Source organism: Argentina silus, assembly GCF_951799395.1.
Source record: "Argentina silus genome assembly, chromosome: Y".
NCBI classification, from domain to species: Eukaryota; Metazoa; Chordata; class Actinopteri; order Argentiniformes; family Argentinidae; genus Argentina; species Argentina silus.
Genome location: NC_139654.1, coordinates 8451827 through 8468582, shown reverse-complemented (window position 1 = coordinate 8468582; position 16756 = coordinate 8451827).

The following is a 16756-nucleotide window of genomic DNA, read 5'->3' as shown; positions in this document are numbered from 1 at the left end:
TCGCAATTTGCTCATTTAAAAGAAATGTTGTTACACATTACATATTTGTTATTTGTTCTTCCTGTAAAGCACACTGTATTGCGTCTGTGTGAAATGTGCTTTATAGATAAAGTTTCAACTGATTTGATTTGGTATTCATTTATTACATTTAGCATTTATGTGGTGGTATCCTGTGTCGTGTGTGTTGCATCTGTTTTTTGTTGTTTTTTAGGTCACCGCTGCCGACCTATTATTAATGGCCCACTTGGGGATAAATCAAATCAAATCAAACTTGATTTTGAGCACAATTCATACATGGATGCAATACAAGGCACTTTCCAGGAATATGAATAAAAACAATCAAAAGACAATGAGACAAAACATAAGAGGATAACTCTTATAAAACTATTATAAAAGTATAACAGTCATGGGAGTTTAAAACAGTAAAATCAGAGAACAATTGAGGACTGTAGATACTAATGCATGGTAAATAAAACCTCAAATGTAGTAAATAAAAAGGAATCAAGTTTATTTAATTGCACAGCCACAATAGAGCTTTTGTAATGCTGTTACAAATGTCCGTTTGTGTCTCCTAGCATTCCCACGATGGTTGTTGAAGAAGTTTTTCTTTGGCTTCCCCAAACATTGGAAGGACTATTACCAGAAGTATTTGTCTGAGCCAAAAGGGTAAGTTGTGCCTCTGATTTTCAAAATATTTGTTTACATTTCAAAATAAAGCCAAGAATCGAGAAGCAAAGCTGTCATACAAATCATTAAAACCCAGACATAAAATATGTACACAAAAGCGGCTATGCAGAGGCCCAAGATCCAACAGTCCTTCTGTAACATCTCCACACAGGTTGTTATGAGGTCTTCTCTGAACCAGAAACATTCCCCAAAGTATTGAACATAATAATCGTGTCATCGTGTAATAATTTGATCAGTCTGTTTGAAGATTTGATGATACTTTATGCAACCTTGGAGTCATGTCTGTTCACATCCATTACTGATCTCTGTTTTGTTTTGATTGTTTGCTTGTTTGTTTATGATAACTGCAGCGTGGAGGCAGACAGCATCAGGCAGGAGACGGTGAGTAAGGACAAGGCACCAGCTGAGAAGCGTCATAACCGCTATATGAAGCAGCAGTCCTCTCAACCCCAGAAGACAAGTACTCAGAGGACACGTGAGTACCACGGCACCATCAGAGGCCTCGCTGTATTTAACCTGCTGCTGGGGTCTGCTGATGTCAAGGTTAAGTCTGGGGTACAGAACTCAGGCCGCGCAGTTTCGCAGTGTTGCTGGTTTTCGTTTACCCCGTTGTGATTGACAGGGAGAGTGCATGCGTAAAAGGATACCATCAAATAAAAATAATCTTGCTATATACACACCTGGTTTCTCAGGTTGAGATCAGTCCCTCCCTGGAGCTGTGCACCCTGGGCCCTAAAAAAATAAAGATGTATAAAGATAGCTATTTATAGTTCCTTTTCCGTCTGTGTTGTCATCCAGCTGCGGCCATTAGCACCGCTAACACAACTCTGAACAGCGGTGCTGCCAAGGTGTCCCGGAGCGGCCGGGTCCTCAAGGCTCCACTGGAGTACTGGCGAGGAGGGAGGGTCATCCTGGACGGAGACATGAACGTCACCATCCACGAGGGCTACGACATCTCCGTCTGTAACTCCGTAAGCCTCTGCTCCGTTGTCTCACTCAGGACAGACAAATGCATGACACATGGGGGTTGTCTTCTCGATGCAGGGCGGAAAATTGATACTTTGTGTGGGTTTTGATGTCTCCCACATTGTTTGGTCTATTGTCCGTGGTGCTAATCACAGAGAAGACACGTGTCATGCTTTTAACATGGCTAAATAAAGAATGTGGTTCTGAATGACACTCATCATCCTCCTCCTTTCCCAGCATGTCTCTACACCTGTCGCCCAGGGCGGGGGTCGTCATGACACCGGAGGGGAGTCTGCCCAGTCTGATGATGACTTCACTGTCAGTAGAAAGCCCAGGGTCAAGGCTCTCCGGTCAGCAGGGTCCGCCTTGCCGCAGGGTAGGATGACGCCACGAAGGATTCTAGAACATTCCGAGGCGGAATCGAGTCAGCTGTTGACTTCTCCGGAGGACTGTAGCACGGTGGAAGTACGGAAGAGGGTCAACACTCCGAAACCAAGGGGTGGTAAAAAAAACAGTGCTCCCCCAAAGCCCCATAAGAAAACCACCAAAGGAAAGAATGGTAAAGCTGTAAGCAGAGTGGGTCTGCAGGAGGAGGAGGTGGAGGACGCTGCCCAGTGGACAGTGGCAGAGCTAGCCAGACTGCACCAGTAGGTTTCCACTGATGTTTGTATTGGCTTAGAATATCCTGATTGCAGTGTACTATTTGTACAGGAGTTTTAAGAGTGAAATATAGAGTTTCTCAACATCCAGCGTGTCTGCACCTGTGTTTTTGTGTGTTTTCAGGGCTGTGACCTCGCTTCCCAAGAACATGAGTAGCTTCTGGTTGAATGTTGCCATGGAGGTGGGTACACGTTCGGCTGAGGAGTGTCAGGAGCAGCACACTGCCCAGACGGGTCCAAAGGTCACCATGAGTGCGCAGGTCACCACGAAGGCCAAGAAGAAGAAGAACAAGAAAGAAGCTCCCCAGAAGGAGCAGCCAGGTAAAACTGTCTACTTCAACAAAGAGAAAAACACAACAAACACCTGGTTTGGTGAGGTGATTGGTGAGAATTTATAACAAATGTCATATTTATTTGTTGAATCGTAGTTATGGAGGCACCCAAGATAACTGCCAAAGTGGGCACTCTGAAGAGGAAACAGCAGGTACGCAACTTCCTGGACCACATGCCGAAAGACAACCACGACGACATCTTCAGCAGTTCACCCATGCAGAACAAACGGGTCAAGGTGGGTCTACAGTGCACACTGGCACATCCGTTTTGGTTTTGTCAGTTATCAAAAAATAGATGTGCACGTCATCCCTCCCTCTATCCCTCCTTCCCTCCCTCCCTCCCAGTGCCATGGGGGGGGGGGGCAAAAAAGAGTCACCCTAAAGGGTACCATAGTGCCCACCCCCCCCCAGACTAACTACATGTTTCTACTAGCACAGGCAAACTACACATTCATGTTTCTACTACCACAGGCTAACTACATGTTTCTACTAGCACAGACTAACTACATGGTTCTACTAGCACAGGCTAACTACACATTAATGTTTCTACTAGCACAGGCTAACTACATGTTTCTACTAGCACAGGCTAACTACATGTTGCTACTAGCACAGGCTAACTACATGTTTCTGTTAGCAACAGTCAGTCACACTGCTACTGTATGAACTAGCTACTGTAGCTAGTTCATACAGTAGCATTGGGACTGTAGGTAGTTCATACGGTAGCAGTGTGATTGACTGTAGCTAGTTAATATAGTGTATCATTGGGACTGTAGCTAGTTCATACAGTAGCAGTGTGATTGACTGTAGCTAGTTTATACAGTAGCAGTGTGATTGACTGTAGCTAGATCATACAGTAGCATTGGGACTGTAGCTAGTTCATACAGTAGCAGTGTGATTGACTGTAGCTAGATCATACAGTAGCATTGGGACTGTAGCTAGTTTATACAGTAGCAGTGTGAATGAATGTAGCTAGTTTATACAGTAGCAGTGTGATTGACTGTAGCTAGTTTATACAGTAGCAGTGTGATTGACTGTAGCGAGTTCATACAGTAGCAGTGTGATTGACCGTAGCGAGTTCATACAGTAGTCATGTGATTGTAGATAGTTCTAGCGACAGTCAGTCAAACTGCTACTGTATGAAATAGCTAAAGTCGCTAGTTAATATAGTGTATCATTGGGAATGTAGCTAGTTTATACAGTAGCAGTGTGATTGACTGTAGCGAGTTCATACAGTAGCAGTGTGATTGACTGTAGCTAGTTCATATAGTAACATTGTGATTGACTGTAGCTAGTTAATATAGTGTATCATTGGGAATGTAGCTAGTTCATACAGTAGCAGTGTGATTGACTGTAGCTAGTTTATAAAGTAACATTGTGATTGATTGTAGCTAGTTCATACAGTAGCAGTGTGATTGACTGTAGCTAGTTCATATAGTAGCAGTGTGATTGACTGTAGCTAGTTCATATAGTAACATTGTGATTGACTGTAGCTAGTTAATATAGTGTATCATTGGGAATGTAGCTAGTTTATACAGTAGCAGTGTGATTGACTGTAGCTAGTTTATAAAGTAACATTGTGATTGATTGTAGCTAGTTCATACAGTAGAAGTGTGATTGACTGTAGCTAGTTCATACAGTAGCAGTGTGATTGTCTGTAGCTAGTTCATATAGTAACATTGTGATTGACTGTAGCTAGTTAATATAGTGTATCATTGGGAATGTAGCTAGTTTATACAGTAGCAGTGTGATTGACTGTAGCTAGTTTATAAAGTAACATTGTGATTGATTGTAGCTAGTTCATACAGTAGAAGTGTGATTGACTGTAGCTAGTTCATACAGTAGCAGTGTGATTGACTGTAGCTAGTTCATATAGTAGCAGTGTGATTGACTGTAGCTAGTTCATATAGTAACATTGTGATTGACTGTAGCTAGTTAATATAGTGTATCATTGGGAATGTAGCTAGTTTATACAGTAGCAGTGTGATTGACTGTAGCTAGTTTATAAAGTAACATTGTGATTGATTGTAGCTAGTTCATACAGTAGAAGTGTGATTGACTGTAGCTAGTTCATATAGTAACATTGTGATTGACTGTAGCTAGTTCATATAGTAACATTGTGATTGACTGTAGCTAGTACATACAGTAGCAGTGTGATTGACTGTAGCTAGTTCATACAGTAGTCATGTAATTGTAGATAGTTCTAGCGACAGTCAGTCAAACTGCTACTGTATGAAATAGTTAAAGTCGCTAGTTAATATAGTGTATCATTGGGACTGTAGCTAGTTCATACAGTAGGAGTGTGATTGACTGGAGCTAGTTCATACAGTAGCAGTGTGATTTACTGTAGCTAGTTTATACAGTAGCAGTGTGATTGACTGTAGCTAGTTCATACAGTAGTCACGTGATTGTAGATAGTTCTAGCAACAGTCAGTCACACTGCAACTGTATGAACTAGCTACTGTCGCTAGTTAATATAGTGTATCATTGGGAGTGTAGCTAGTTAATACAGTAGCAGTGTGATTGACTGTAGCTAGTTCATACAGTAGCAGTGTGATTGATTGTAGCTAGTTTATACAGTAGCAGTGTGATTGACTGTAGCTAGTTCATACAGTAGCAGTTTGATTGACTGTAGCTAGTTCATACAGTAGCAGTGTGATTGACTGTAGCTAGTTCATCCAGTTGCAGTGTGATTGACTGTAGCTAGTTCATACAGTAGAAGTGTGATTGACTGTAGCTAGTTCATACAGTAGAAGTGTGATTGACTGTAGCTAGTTCATACTGTAGCTAGTTCATCCAGTTGCAGTGTGATTGACTGTAGCTAGTTCATACAGTAGAAGTGTGATTGACTGTAGCTAGTTCATACAGTAGAAGTGTGATTGACTGTAGCTAGTTCATACAGTAGCAGTGTGATTGACTGTAGCTAGTTCATACAGTGGCAGTGTTATTGAATGTAGCTAGTTCATATAGTGTAGCAGTGGGACAGTAGCTAGTTTATAAAGTTGCAGTGTGATTGACTGTAGCTAGTATATACAGTAGCAGTGTGATTGACTGTAGCTAGTTCATCCAGTTGCAGTGTGATTGACTGTAGCTAGTTGATACAGTAGCACTGTAAATATTGTGTTTTTCATTTGATTGCCTCAGGATCTCATGATATCCTCCACACTAGGCATTTGAACATTGCTGATCACCACTTTCATTGAATTTTGAGTGGTTTTGTCAACTTTGTTACACCTGTGGTGTTTCCCGTCAAAAATGACCAGCCATAAGAAATGAATGGGAAACACTAAATTATGTTCATCCAGCACAGTGGTTCTCAACCGGTGGGGCGCGAGTAGGCTACAGGATGGGAGGGGAAAAAAAACAAAAATAAAAACACGAAAAATCACGGACTCACTGGCTATTAGTAGACCTACAAAGGAGATGCAACAGATTCCCCCCCATGTCGAAATGCAAGTGGTTGGACTATTATAACACACAAACAAATCATTTTGTCATGTGTTGAGTCGTGAAGAGATCTCATTCATACGCCATGCAGGCACATCCTTAAATTGGTTTTGCTGGTGAGCTTCAAGTTAAAGTTTCTAAAAGCATAGATGGCAGACACTTACAAAGAGTTCTGCTACCACATTGCAAAACTGAAATAATGTGTTTAAACCCCCGTTTTTGGGAGACTCATTGTAATGCATGGAATGGAATGCGGAATGTGGAATACAGAATGGTATCAAACATGTGGAATACGGAATGGTATCAAACATGTGGAATACGGAATGGTATCAAACATGTGGAATGAGGAAAGGTATCAAACACGTGGAATGATTACAATGAGCCCGTCCTCTGATTTCTACCTCCACCAGCCTCCCTGCATGGGTTTGATCCTTCATACTCTGCACACAGTGTACTCAAACAACTGACCTGGCTTCTCTCCTCTCTTACTCCCTTTTTTCCCTTTCCTTTGAAATTCCAATTCCAATCTCTTTCTTTCATCTTGCCATGAATACCACCGGTGAAAGGTGACCCTCCTGCTCAGTTATAGCCTTTAAAGATGTCCAGAGGAAGTGATACCACCGTTATGGCAGTGCTCTGGGGATGTTAGGACATACGTGTGTATTGTCCCGAGCGTTTGATGCATCGTCTGTGGGTTATCTGAACAAGGGTTATTTCCCCTCTCTCTCTCTGTGGCTTCATGGTGTGAAGACATGTTGTCCTTGTAGCTTCCTATAGTGTGATGGATGCTTTGATCTTGCCGGATGGTAGATACAGTATGTCATAGCTTCAAGGAACCATAAACCTCTCATGAGGGGTTTTGCGCCACATTTTTGCTGAACCCCTGTGGAATAGAAACTAACTACCTTAAAATTGACCTTTTCAGCAAAAAAGTTGAGAGGAGCCTCTTCACTGAGTGAGTCTGATGAACTTCTCGTTATCAGGTTTTTACAATTTATTTGAAATGTATTTCATGTTGTATACAGACATTTAGGTATAGAGACAGAATAAGTTATCCACCTTTTTCTCTGAAGTATGCACTTACTACTAAATTGTGCTCTTCCCCACTTGGATTATAAAAGCATACGATTTGTGTAAAAGCCCTTTTACCTCCAGATAAAGTACCGGGGTAGTGCACAAGTGCACACAGGCTGGAGAACTGGGATGTGGGAGGTTTTATGGTATTTTTCATTGGGTTATCGGGAACTCATAGCTCCCAGTTGGGGAAGTCATAACTCTGACATTAATGCATTGGAGTGCTTTTGAAGTGATATAGAATACCTAATGGATAGAACAGTGTGAACAGAATGGGTTCTAAGTCTATGATCCCTGGGATGCCCTTGTGGTGTCAAGGCTCGATTGCCTGAAGAGAACTGAAGCGGTGAAGGGCATACGTTCTACAATTTAACTTCCGGCTGGTCGTTCATAGTTAACTGGGGACAAACTAACCTGTAAACAAAACTTAATAAAAAAAACTCATAAATTGAGAAGAACATGCATACATTTGTTCTTATACCACCCATCCTCATCTGTTGTAATCTCACATCATGTCATATTATGTTATGTTCTTGTACATTTATGTTGTTGTCTTGGATATAACTGTTCTGTCTCTAGCTGTTCTGTACTCTGTGTCATGTGTTTTATGTTCTATGTGGACCCCAGGAAGAGTACTGGCCTCATGCGCAGCAGCTAATGGGGATCCAGATAAACAAATAAACTACATTTCCATTTCCAACATGGGCTGCGAGTAGGAAAACCTCGTAGGAGTGCCTTCAGGCTCATGATTGGATGCAGTTTTGGACATTCGTCTCCTGACTGTAGTCTCTCTCTAGACTAGTACAACAGTAGCAAAGCCAAGAGCTCCGAGAGGAGGAATGAATGGCGTGGCAGAGTGCTGTGTGTGGGTTTACTGCCCTCTTGGGGCAGCTCAGTAAAAGATTGCATTAGATAAGTGACCTCTGTGAAGATGTTGAAGACTATATATTCGTAATGGTACCCATGACTACCTAAGCTGGAACCTCAGGTGTGTTAAACCTAGAGTTCTTTTCTCTATTATAGAGAATAATGTATATGCAGGGAGGTGTAAGTGACAAGCTGCAAAATAAAATCTCTCTGGAAAGGAGACGCTGGCACAATCATGTTTCAAAAGTTTGAAAGATATAAAACATGTATAGAACCTCATATCTCTTATCAATGTTTTTGTTGTTGTTGTGAAAAACTGTTTCTTCCGTGACAGTATATCCCAGTGTTCAAGGAATATTACAGTATACATTAAGGCATAATGTGTTCATTCATCAACAGTCCAGCGGCACATCATTTTAACATATCAATTGTTTGTAGTTTGCTGTACACCAGGGGAGGCTGGTGGAGGTAGAAATTGGAAGACAGTCTCATTGTAATGCATGGAATGGAATGAGGAATGGTATCAAACACACACTGCAGCCTCCACTGCTGTACACAGCTTGGACCTCAGAGATACAGAACCTACAGTGTCTCCTTCTCTCATCATCTTGTCTGTTTCCTCATTCTGTACTCGCCGAGATGGTGTCAACAATGACAAGCGTATTGCGACTTTAGAAAGACCTGGAATGAGGCGAGAGCAATTCCATATCACAAATGGAACACATGCTGCCTGAGAATGAGGGTCACAGTGTGCTTGAGGTCACATCCTCTTCTTGTGTGTCCAATCCCAAACTGACCCCTAGCCCGCCACCACTATATTACCCCCCTGATTGGCTAGAGCATTTTGGCCATCTTGATGATTCCTAGAGAATTGACACACTTGAAGGGCAGGACAGGAACAGTTCTTTCCATGCTCTTTTGCCCAATACTTAGTAATTCAATCTGATGATCTCCACATGTGCATACAGGGTAGGAGCTTGGGCTTGATTTGGGATTCAGCATTAGAAGTGAGTACAGTTGCAGGCTAATGGATCTTGTGGGCGTCGGGAGTGGTCCACGTGGATCCTGTGGTTGGACAGGACCTGCAGCTGGCGTGTCAGGGCCAACAGGAGTGGGCTGGGTTCAGAGTCAGCATCCAGGACCTCTAACCGCTCCAGATGCTTCAACCGGTGGAGGCTTAAGAAGTCTTCCTCTGGTACGCCACAGTGTCTGAAAGAGTAGACGAAGAAAAAAGCCATCACTAAACCGGCCTGAATCATATAAATAAGTCAATTTGAAAATCCACAGTGTCCTGCGTAAGTAATGGGAGGGGGACTATACATAAAAAGTGGTGTAATTTCTGAATGGTGAAAACAATACGTACACCAATATCCTCAAATAACCCTTTAACCTTATAGTCATTGTTTGATTTCAAATCCAAACTTTTGGAGAGTAGAGCCAAAAGGAAAAATGCTTCACTGTCCCATGACTTACACAGGGCACTGTACATAAGCTGCTGAATATCTTATTGGCCCTGGTGAGAGTTTTCCTGGTAGCGCTAGCATCATTGTGTCCAGCGCCTACAATGCACTGAAATGACCTTAGTTCTACAAAGCTAAAAACAAACAAAGAAAACCTGACCACAGAGTATTCAGATAACAACATGTAGACTATACTGTAGTGCATCGAACATCTCACCGTGTCTTTAGGGTCCTAAGCTGGGGGAACTGTTTGGGGATCTTGCCAGTGCAGCTGTTGCCCCAGCAGCGGTTACTTGTATCAAAGTGAAGATGCAGGAGACCTGGCGAACGTCTTCCTAGAGTCCTCATGTCATTTGAATCCACCACTACGTTCTTCATGGTCAAACTGGTCAATGACTCAGGGAGTGAGTCTGCATACATACTGACAGGACTGCCTTCTGGAGAAACCGACAAAAAGAAAGACAGCCGTGTAGCCTATTAGCTGGAGATCCAACTCTGTGGGTCACCCTCCCTTTCAAACCACTGCATCGACTACATAACACTGATTCTTGTTCCAGGCTTTACTTGTTGATAAATCCTCGACTTTCATAGTATACTAAAGCAGTGGAGGCTGGTGGTGGTAGAAATCGGAGGACGGCACATGCGTGTTTGATACCATCCCTCATTCCATTCAATACAATGAGCCATTCCATTCCATGCCTGTCCTCCAATTTCTGCCTTCACCAGCCTCCCCTACAACGTACTATGTGAGTTATTACAACCAGAGATTGACTAAATTTAAGGCTGTGCGCAAGACGACTTTGTTCCATAGGAGACAAACCCATGTGACCTCACGTACAGCACAGTGCATCGAGGTCTGCTCAGGCTAGTGGTCCAGCAGGTGCTAATCTGATGACAGTTGATACCCATGCAAATCATTCAAGTAGCCTAGTACTCACCTGCAATCTTGAGAACTGACAGTTGAGGAAGTGTCCTCAACCATGTTTTCAGATGACAGATGACTGGCTCAGAAGAAAGGCCATTGTGACTCTTCATGTCTCTGTACTCCACAGTAAGGCTCTGCAGGGAAGACAGGCCACACAGGGCTCCCTGGGATAGAGTGGGGTCCATGTAGTTCACAAGCTCCAGACTGATCAAGCCTAGTCCACCACCCTGTGTGTCTTAGAGATAGATTGTGTTGTTACCGCCCCAGCACCATACAATGACATCTGAGACCAGTGGAGGTTGGTGGAGGTAGGAATCGGAGGACGGGATTAGTTCATTCCATGCATTACAATGAGCTAATCCTCAAATGAGTACCTCTACCAGCCTCTGCAATACAATGACATCTGAGATGCAGCATAACCTGCCATATCAACTAAGTATGATGTACACACACTGTAATGAGACACAATTGTGTGGTTTCACTAGTATTTCTGTACAGGTCCTGCACTACAGAAACAAGAGGAGAGTGCATATTGAGCGAGGGTAATGGACTGGGGAACTGTTTTATTTGTTCCTTATAATGTAGTTTATTTTGTTTTACAAGTGAAATTTCATTTAGACCTTAGAGGGACTAAAATAGTTGTGTGTGTGTGGGGGGGGGGGGAGTGAGGGACTATCAGTAATAGAGAGTTGATTTAGTCATCTCAGTAATACAATCACGAAAAGGCATGATTTGGTTGTAATTGCCTGTGCCGCCTTACTTGATTCAGACGGGCTGAAATAGTCATCCGGTAGAGTGCCATTGTAATATATCCCCAGTTTCAATGACAGATGCTTCAGGTTCGGTAAGCAGTTTAGCATAGCATGGAACGTCTGCTTAGGGATAGGGACCGCTTTGTCCCCACCGTGGTAGGAGAGCGAAGTCAGGTGAGACAGCTTTGAGACAGCTCGAATTAGATCCAATCTTTGAGTATAATAGTCTAGATGAAAGTGGCAAACGCTGAAATGAGTCAATTTGCGCAGATGCTCAAGAACGTCACCAGAGACTCCTGGGAGACGAGGACCTCCTGTGAGAGGACCTCCTCTTTAAGTTCTTAAATTGCTTTATCATTTCAAGAGCTTTTAATTTGGAGCAATCGTCTATGACTATAGTGGAAAGCATAGGGAGCGAGATGGCAAGCTGTTCCCACTCCTTCGTACTTGCTCTGTGTACCACAACAGAGTCGGTCCTTCTGCGGCGAAGGGTCGTGTGGGAAAACGTGTTCTTTATTTGAAGAGAAGACAAACTACTTCTTACTTTTAGCTATTTATTTATATGTCAAAATTCTAGACTTGTACAAGGACCACTTTTGGCGAAGAAAATCACAGTCAGCAAGCTGTTAATCTGTAACCAACCTTCCAAAAATGGATGCATTCAAACAGTCAAACAAGGCATTTTACAGTAAACAGAATGATTGTGATTGGCTATTTGGTTGGGGAGGAGCCGCGGTTTAGACTTGGCTCTCCTCTCGTTGGTGTTTTAGGCCGGTCCCAGCCCCTGACACTCGATCCGTTCCAGGTAGAGATATCGCCGGTCCGTTCCCTCTGGGGAACGAGTTGACCTGCTGAAGAAAACATACACCTACTCTGATTTGTCCTGTCCTAGCCTAATATTTTCCATTACATCATTCTTAAGTTATGTGTGTGTTGCAGCATCTATCTTGATGACCTGACCCTTACCTCTTCATGTATTAATCCAACGTACCATGGAACTAATGCTTGATTCATCTCATTTAATGCTTGATTCATCTCAACAGGCCATCACATTAGTAAATTTCAGATGATTAAAAAACATATTAATTCAATTGATTTGCATATGGAATATCAAATACAATTAGTAAATTTAATCACCCTAAATAAAGAACTGAATAGCTTTATTTACTCGTCTGCTATTGAGCATTATGATGCAACTGTTTTTATAAAAATAATTTCTAACAGTCGTCCAGAATTGTGAGCTGTACGCGCAGAGCTTTCGAAGCACCACTGTGTTGTCCTTCCAAAGAGTCCAATGATCAACCAGTTTTTTGAAACATTTGCAGCACGAACGAATACTCATCTTGTCTGCTATTGACAGAAATCCAAACACGTGGACCCATACCTCGGGGGGAAGCTGTGGTCCTTCTAACATGAGTGCCATTTCTAAGCACTTTAACTTGAGTAACTTTAATCTTTCTCTTTCTCGGCAATCGCACACAAAAAAAGCGGCACAATACGCACATACAACTATCAAACTATGTTCTCTAATTGTATATGATTTAGCTCTTGAACACAGATGACTGTTTTTGTTGGAATATCTAGTAGTAGGAGCACATGCTCCTGCATGTTTCTGACAGGAGGATGTTGTTTACAGAAATGACGCGTTTGGTAATCGACGATTCGACGGCCAATCACATTCCTCTGGAGGGAAATTCAAAACGACAGCCAGATAAGTTTGCTACAGCTAGTGATGGGCAAATGAAGCTTTTGTGAAGCACTGAACCACTTGTGCCAATTGTTTCGAAAATGGGTTCATTACTCAAAGCTTCAGTTACAGTGACCTCTCCTGGCGAAGTGCAAGGCTGCAGTCAAATTAGGCAGGCTAGTTGGTGGACAGGAGGCTTTTAATTACACGCACGCACGAACACACACACCTCAATGAGCAGTGTTGGAGAAACTACTTTACTTTTGTAGAAAAGATCTTTTGTTCTGAAGCATCTTTGCTTTGATCAACCTTGGATTTAAATTATTGTAACGACCCTGTGAAAGGCCCGTTAGCAATTCCGCCAAGGGAGTTACCGCTCTTGGTGTTGTGGCTAGCGCGGCCGGTTTGTAAGCGAAAGATTGCGAGTTCGATACCCGCTTAAGGCAAGCTGCTCTACCACGCCGTTCGCTACAGCATCTTTGCTTTGATGAAATTCTTTGATGCACACACACACTAAGACTGAATATCATGTTCTATTTACAAATAAAGATTGATGAATGTGTGTATTGTGTTATTGAGGAGAGAGTGCTGGGGAAAATATGGCATAGGTTGGGTGTGTTTGTGTAACTATGGCAGGGGGTGATTATGTGGGATGGGGAACACTCAAAGATTACAAGAAGAACACTCAGCGAATACAAACGCAATACCAGCAACAACGCACCTACTACGACAATCCACAAATTGTGCATTGTTTAGAGCGGTTATAAAGTGTTGAGGCACTCAAATTCAAAACTGTCGCAACCTATCACCTGTCAGAATCGAGACGAGGCAGTGCCAGTGAATCACCTGATTGGACCGCGAACCAGTCAGGTGATTCATTCAGGCAACGAAGCAGTTGCTGCTTCGGACGTCATATGTCACGTGATTTTTTTCGCACCAAAGCAAGCTTCGAAGCAGTGCTTCGATAAAATTGTTGGTCAGTGTTTGAAGCACGTATCGAAGCTTCAGTGTCAAACTGCCATCACTAGCTACAGCGGTGTGTGAGTAACATTTGCTTCGAGATGAGTTTCTATCATGTTTTGTTTTTGTTGATGTTGTTTTAGTTAGCTAGATAAGTAGGTTTACGATAAGGGCACAATGTAAATGCATGAGTTCTGTGAATCGTGATTGATGGCTAACGCTAGCTATCCGACGTGTCCGCAGAAAGGACACGTGTTGTTAGCTTGCTAACTCGTTTTAAGCTGCTAGTTTTCATTGTCGTCGTATATATTGCTAGTGACAATGACCCTTAGCATATAAAAAAAAACAGGCCATCTACGACATTTGCAGATTGGTTTCTAGGTTTGCTACACTAGCTAACTAACAAGCTAACCGACCAGTCGTCTAATGGAGCATGCTAGTCCAATGTTATTGGCAACCACCTGGATAGGTACTATTGACTGTACTAGCCGGATAGCATCCTCCCTGTGCAGTCCTAGGTGTCCATAGGACTGCATAGAGGAGAATGCTATCCGGCTAGATAGATATCAGCCCTAATGTATTCTCTCATATGGAATAGAATGACAGATCACGATCGGTTCATTCACAACCCATCCGCGGACAGAGTCTTCATCACCGGTATACATTCAACCCCACAACATGCCCCGACCACCCCCTGTCAGATGAGCTCGACCATGGCAGAGGACGCGTCTCTGGTGTGCGGGGACCCGGTTCTTTTCCCCACCTTCAATGCGAAGACAACGGGCAAGTTGATGAACAGGGCTCCCTTCGAATCTCCAGCCAGGATGAAAGCTAAAGTGCGGAGCAGACATCAGGTTTGTGAGAATGCTGGGACTACCAAAACAGAGAACGAAGTATTTTCCGGAGTCGGAGAGGAAAAGGGAGGCGTTTTTAAATCGCCGCTAAAAAGACAGCAGCATTGGGCTGTTGATGACATGGAGGAGAACCAGCGGCTTCGGTTGGCTCACCATGATGACACTGATGTTGAGGCGCTCACCTTCTCACCAATACATTCCCCACGGAAGTTCATACAGTTCTCTGTATTGTATAGGATTTTAACGACTGGTTCCTCTCTGGTGGAAAGAGAAGTTGTTTATGATGACATGTTTCACAGCATTGTTGTCTGCGTTGTTTGACAGGCAGCTGGGATTCACCTGAGAGGGTGGATACTGAGGAGCAACAGCATGGGCCTGTATGTTGATGGTTACCGTGTGTAAGTAGACCTCACTGTCTCTCACCATCGCACAGGCATGAGTTCCCCAAAAGCTTTGTAGCACTGTCACACCAATCCCATGCTTTTAAATCCTTGTGTTGCCAAGGAATGCAGGGTACAGATTTGGGACTGACCTCTACTCTTTCACAAGATATTTGTAAAAAGTATTAAGCTACTCTTGGAGGACAAAATGGTGGACAATAGTGTTGTTAAAAACCTTTCTCTACTCCTCCGCCCCTCCAGCGACAATAGTGTGCCGTGGCACAGCAATGTCATCACAGAGAGAGTGTCCAGTAACGTCCTGAAGACCGTGTCAGGTGGTACCTACGTCCTGGTGGGGAAGATGGCCCAGGACTGGAAGACAGGTCGGTCGCAATTTGCTCATTTAAAAGAAATGTTGTTACACATTACATATTTGTTATTTGTTCTTCCTGTAAAGCACACTGTATTGCGTCTGTGTGAAATGTGCTTTATAGATAAAGTTTCAACTGATTTGATTTGGTATTCATTTATTACATTTAGCATTTATGTGGTGGTATCCTGTGTCGTGTGTGTTGCATCTGTTTTTTGTTGTTTTTTAGGTCACCGCTGCCGACCTATTATTAATGGCCCACTTGGGGATAAATCAAATCAAATCAAACTTGATTTTGAGCACAATTCATACATGGATGCAATACAATGCACTTTCCAGGAATATGAATAAAAACAATCAAAAGACAATGAGACAAAACATAAGAGGATAACTCTTATAAAACTATTATAAAAGTATAACAGTCATGGGAGTTTAAAACAGTAAAATCAGAGAACAATTGAGGACTGTAGATACTAATGCATGGTAAATAAAACCTCAAATGTAGTAAATAAAAAGGAATCAAGTTTATTTAATTGCACAGCCACAATAGAGCTTTTGTAATGCTGTTACAAATGTCCGTTTGTGTCTCCTAGCATTCCCACGATGGTTGTTGAAGAAGTTTTTCTTTGGCTTCCCCAAACATTGGAAGGACTATTACCAGAAGTATTTGTCTGAGCCAAAAGGGTAAGTTGTGCCTCTGATTTTCAAAATATTTGTTTACATTTCAAAATAAAGCCAAGAATCGAGAAGCAAAGCTGTCATACAAATCATTAAAACCCAGACATAAAATATGTACACAAAAGCGGCTATGCAGAGGCCCAAGATCCAACAGTCCTTCTGTAATCTCCACACAGGTTGTTATGAGGTCTTCTCTGAACCAGAAACATTCCCCAAAGTATTGAACATAATAATCGTGTCATCGTGTAATAATTTGATCAGTCTGTTTGAAGATTTGATGATACTTTATGCAACCTTGGAGTCATGTCTGTTCACATCCATTACTGATCTCTGTTTTGTTTTGATTGTTTGCTTGTTTGTTTATGATAACTGCAGCGTGGAGGCAGACAGCATCAGGCAGGAGACGGTGAGTAAGGACAAGGCACCAGCTGAGAAGCGTCATAACCGCTATATGAAGCAGCAGTCCTCTCAACCCCAGAAGACAAGTACTCAGAGGACACGTGAGTACCACGGCACCATCAGAGGCCTCGCTGTATTTAACCTGCTGCTGGGGTCTGCTGATGTCAAGGTTAAGTCTGGGGTACAGAACTCAGGCCGCGCAGTTTCGCAGTGTTGCTGGTTTTCGTTTACCCCGTTGTGATTGACAGGGAGAGTGCATGCG